Source organism: Bos indicus x Bos taurus, chromosome 5 (genome assembly GCF_003369695.1).
Source record: "Bos indicus x Bos taurus breed Angus x Brahman F1 hybrid chromosome 5, Bos_hybrid_MaternalHap_v2.0, whole genome shotgun sequence".
Taxonomy (NCBI): domain Eukaryota; kingdom Metazoa; phylum Chordata; class Mammalia; order Artiodactyla; family Bovidae; genus Bos; species Bos indicus x Bos taurus.
Genome location: NC_040080.1, coordinates 6,771,408 through 6,776,787, shown reverse-complemented (window position 1 = coordinate 6,776,787; position 5,380 = coordinate 6,771,408). Strand labels below are relative to the sequence as shown.

At 55.6% G+C, this 5,380-nt stretch overlaps 1 long non-coding RNA gene across 1 annotated transcript; it reads right to left on the bottom strand.

Moving 5' to 3' along the window:
* Positions 1-586: 586 nt before the first annotated feature.
* LOC113892151 lies at positions 587-5,380 on the bottom strand. The gene is made up of 2 exons (XR_003510978.1): positions 5,158-5,380; positions 587-969 (listed from the first exon to the last, which is right to left on the bottom strand). It is a non-coding gene; the product is annotated as an uncharacterized LOC113892151 (long non-coding RNA).

Sequence of the window (5,380 nt, the reverse complement as noted above, 5' to 3'; positions counted from 1 at the left end):
CACTCACAGGGCTGCAAGGTCAAGGGCCCCACAGCTTGTCCACGGAGGAGCTGAGACTCCCGCCCTGGTCCGTGAGACCCACGTGCCCACTCTAGGGGCCTGGCAGGCACAGCTCCCGGAAGCCTGAGCTTCCTCTAACCAGAGCCTGCATTCGGGCGAGCTGCCTCAGTCAGGAGCTATTTCTGAGGTCCCTCGCTCCCCCTCGGGGGGGTGGGGAGGACGGTGGGCTCCCCCTGCCAGGCTGCTCTGGGGCTCATGTCACAGCCCCCTTTACTGTCTCTTCCCCTGCTTTATCCTTTCAAAGTGGTTCTTCATCCCGCGAACCGACCTAGCCCACCAGGTCCCAGCCCTTCCCTGCAGAGAGGAGGCTGAAAAGCAGGCTTAACTGCATCCACTTAACAGTTTCACAGCCAGAAAAACCAGCATAGGGAAATACAATGTTTGCAGACCGGGTCAGGTCCAAGGTCACTCCATAAAAATGGATTCCTGGAAAAACATAAACCAGCAATTTACCCAGTGAATTTTATTGGCTTCCAAAAAAATAAAAAAGCTATCCCATTTGAATAACGAAGAGAGAGAAAACGTCTCCAGTTCCTCCTTTATTAGTGAATAAGGACACACAAAAACTCAACAGAGATGGAACGTGCGTTCCCAGGCAGTTTCAGGTCTGGTTTATTAGCCACTTTCATTCCATAAAAACCAGCATTTCTATTCAAATAGGATGATGTCCAAAAGGTCTGTTCGCTTTTGAAAAAAAAAATGTATTGAATACAGGTTAAGTCTTAGTTCTATTTTTTGTTTTTTAAACAAAGCTCAGATCCTCCTGACTTTGCGCCTGTTACTACAGCCGGAGGGAAACTGATTACAGAATCCATCTGATATGTCGGATTTCTTTGTGGCATCCACTTCATCGCTCAGCAGCCAGCCATGATGTCATAAGCCCATCAGATTTCCGGTAGGGGGGAAACGCTGGGGAATTGGAAAGAATGGATGTTTCTTACCGTCAGGAAGGGGAGGGAAGGGGCTGGGTGTGTGTTTGGGAGGCGGTGGGGGGTGCACGGGGGACATGGGGACTGGAGGCAGCCTCAGTGTTTGTGATATTAAATGTCAGGCAGAAACCTGAAAAATCCAGCCACCCAGATGTTTTCGAAATATCCAGATGTCTGGCACCGAGCAGACCGCGTTCCCCTCCATCCCCCTCCCGTCCCAAGAGGCGTTCGACATTTTGGCTCTGACCTCAGGTCTCCAGCAAGTGCCCACCCTCGGGTTTGGAATTTTTTTTCTAAATCTTTACACATGGATGACAGGCGTAACTAGGTCCAGATTTCTAAAAGCTGTTGAAGCAGTGATTTGAAAAGTTCAGTCCCTGGAATTAGCTTCCACGGAATACACTCTGCAAGCCAAAAAGGAGGGAAAAAAATCCCTCAGCCAACACACACACACAAACATATGTGACTCTGAAGCCATAGGAGTTAAAAACCCCAAACAAAACCGAGGAGTCTGAGAACCAAGGACTTTTGCCTGACACTGAGAAGCAACGAGCCCTCCCCCAGGAGCTCGCTTCTCCCAAATCAGAAAAACACCAAACAGCTTTGTTCTTCCTGACAAAGCCCCTCGCTTCCAAGGAACAGACAGTTGCCAACAAAAGCACAGGGTAGAACTAATTTACACTCAGACTCGGGGCTTCAAGGAGTCATAAAGTGCAGAAATGGAAATGGCTTTGCCGAGGACTCTGCCTCCCCGCCACTGGCAATGGGGACCCCAGCGCCTGGGGGAGCCCTGCAGGCCACAGATGGAGCAGAGTCCCGGCTTCCAGTGGCCTGGCCACACGCCCACTGAGGCCACCTTCAAGGCTTGTGGCTAATTGCTCCTGAAAAAGAGCCAAGAACTGCAGGCCCCTGGGGTCCCAGCTCTGCGAGTTCACAGGGAGCCAGGAGAGGCAGCTGGGGAGGGGGACCCTCTCCAATTAGAACTGAGAGCCTGGATATCGAGGAACGGGGTGGTGAGGGCTGGGGGTGGGGGGGCGTCTGGCAGAAGGCAGGAGGAGTTGAGTGGGGGTTCAGGGCTGGAGGTGGGGGGCTCAGTGGCATCCTCTCCTAGGGCAACCCCTGAGCTTTGCAGATGCAGAAATCGAAGGCCAGGAGCAGCTGAGTGGCCCGCCCAAGGTCACCAAGCTCATTAGAGGGACAGCTAGTACTGGGGGAATGGAAAACACAGGCCTGGCACTGCATGGCTCTTCCCTGAACGTTATCTAACTTAATCCTCGCAACGCCCTGTGAGGGAAGGATTATCATTAACCTCAGTTTCCAGAGGAGCCAATGGAGGCACAGAGAGGTTAAGTAATTTGCCCAAGGTCACACAGCCCACTCATTAGCAGAACTTGGCAGTGAACCAGTGACTCCAAATCCAGTGCTCTTCCTGCTGGGTGGGGGAGGCAGTGAAGGGTTAATGGGGAACAGTGATCTGATTTAAATACATCTTTAAGATGCTGGTGATCCCCATAGAACAGAAGGGATTAAATCACTGCAAATTAATTTTTTAAAGTGACTCCAGTCAGGAGAGCTGGGGGGGTGGGTGGGGAGCCCGTTTTCATTCCATCCCTGCCGGAGCCTCAGTAAAACATGCAGACACTGTCTAGCTGTGCGTGGAGGCCACTCAGTCCCCTGAAGTGGGGAGGGTGGGGGTGGGGGTGCTAAAAGCTTTGTCAGGCGTCTGTGAGAGCGGTAATCTCCACGGGAAAGCTGCCAGGCGCACAGGTCTGACGGAGCCCGGGAGGGAGAAATTCACTGAGGACAGAAACTATTAAAAATAAAAGTAAGAGTTGGCCCTCTCAGCCTGATTCCTCCTTTCCAGCCCGGAGTTTAACTGAACCGCAGATAACCTGGGTTGCTATCTGTGGCCCAGAGGCCTGACTCTGGGTCCTGTCTGTCCAAGATGTGAGGGAGGAGGGCAGGTAATGTGTCCCTGTAACCCGGCCTTCCGGGGAACCCTGCTGACCCCCGCCTTCTCCAGAGTGGGATTTGAAGGAAACCAAGCCTCCCAGAGCTGGGACACAAAAATGAGGCTTAGGCTGGTCTGAGCTCAGAGAAAAAGACACTCACCTGTCCCCAGGCCTCCCCCCCGCCCCACCCCAGAGTCCCTTCACTTCCCGAGGGCCAGCCTTGGCACTTCAGCGGGCCATCCGTGCCAGGCCTCTCCCTGCCCTCTTCTTCACTGAGCCTGCTGGTTTCTTTCCATTTGTTTCTGTGGACAGCAAATGGGGTGTGGAGCCCAGGACCCAGGCCAGGGAAGGGGAAAGAAAAATTTCTGCCATCTGGGTGCCTGATCTGGCTAAGCAGCTCCTGTTTTTCTGGGAAAATTCTACTCATTCTTTATTCGATTTGCCTACAAACACCCTGAGACTCAGGTCCTGCCCTCCTGGCACTAACAACCGATGGGAGGAGTCAAACATTAACCCAGTAATGCCATAAAAATGTCCCTGGAGGGAGGGGTTCCCAGGCTATGAGAGTGGATCATAGGGGAAGTGTCGAGTCAGGGGAGATCAAGGAAGGCTTCTTGGAGGAGGTGACTGATGATGAGGCATTAACCCTTTGACTCACTGTCACCTCTGCAGAGGAGCCTTTCCTGATGGCCACTCTAGATTGCCTCCTGTCCCCATTCCTTTCCTGATTCTTGTTCACCATCTGTTTCCCTGCACTAGTCTGGAAGTCCCCAAGAGGTCAGAGGTCTGTCCTGTTCGCCACTGAGTTGCCTGTGCTTGGGACATAGTAGATGTTTAATGACTAGTTGTTGATCAAAAAAAAAAAAAAGTAAACAACATGTGCAAAGGACCTGTGGTAGGCGGAATCACAGAGACTAGGAGGGTGTAGGAGTCAGAATGGCAGGGGGAAAGGCACAGAGAGTAGTGGGAGATGAGACAGAGCTACCCCTAAGAACAACCCTGGACCGACCGGCACCTCCTCCAGCCTCTGGGCCCCCTTCTACTCTTCCCTGGTGGCAGAGACTGAGGTTGGGTGTCTTCCTTCTCCTCTAGAGGAGTGTCACATGGATACCCTGCCCCACTTGATCTGCGCCAGACAGCGCTCCCCTGGGGTCAAGGCAGGTGAGCAATCACATCACCTGCCCAATACTCTGCCTCTCACCACTGCCTTCCTTCCTCCATTAATTCCCTTGCCTGAACCTATGGGGTCACCCGGAGCCCCCAAGAGGCAGTGGGAGGCAGATCCAGGGCCTCCCTACACCCCACCCCCAGGTTTCCTCTGCACCCCAGCACCAGCAGCCAGGCACCCTTTCTCCTCCCTGAGGCAGAAGTGGAAGGAGAGAAGGAGCAGGGCTCCGGGCTTGGACCAGACGGGTTTGTGTCCCCTCAGCGGATAACTAGCGCCTGTCTGGACACCAGGATGGTCTCTGCCCCTCAGATTCCTCCTAGGTGATATGCAGATGCCCCAAGCTCCAGGGGAGACAGAGCAAGTGTGCCCTAGAGGTTCGAAATCAATTTCTGGTTTTCCTCTAGGGCTCAGTTCGGTCACTCCTGACGCAGGGGTCCAGGGTTCCCCCGAGGGTGCCTCCGGCCAGGGGAAGCAGCTGAGACCCACGGCGGTGATGGAGGTGGAGCGGGGGTGGGGCGGGGGGTCCCCAAACGCGCGGACCCTCCCTCCGCGCCACCGGCGCCACACGCTCTGGCGAACTTTCTGCGTCTGCCACCCGCCCGCGTCTACACCTGCTCGTGCTTCCGCGGCGCGTGTCCACACGGCCTCACCTGCCCCCGGGTCGCTGGCTCAGTCATAGCCCGAGTCTCCAGTCTCACTCGCCACGAGTTAGGAGGACCGTCAACCCCAGTCCTAGGGATCAGTCTCTACGACCTCAGGATTTCGGGGTGCGGGGCGCCTCAGCCGGCTCCCCTGCGCTCGTCTACACCGCTTCAGCAGTCCCCCCAGGTCACTGGATACGTCTCAGCTCAGGGGGCCGCGTCCACCCCGCCTCGGAGACACCGCAGCTCTTGGGGCCGCGTCCACACTGCTCAAGGCGCACCAGACCCTCCAGAGAGCGGACCGGCACGCAGACCCCCGCGAAAGACAGCAGCTCAGCGTAGGAGGTGCGCCCGGATCTCCTCCTGGTGCCCTCCACGCCCAGACCAGCCGGCCGGGGGCGGCTTACCTTGCCCGCGCCCTCACGCTCCTGTCCAGGCGATACCGTCTCTTTCATACATTGTGCAATATTGTCGACGGTGAAAGAACATGTTATAAATCCTCTCCCGGTCACTTGGCAGTTCCCCACCCTCCCGCCTTTCTTCTTTTTTCGGCGTTTAAGACAATACTCGGCCCCAGCAGCCGTCCGCTGGCCAGGGGACTCCGGGGCAGGCGCTGCTGGCCGCGGCGGG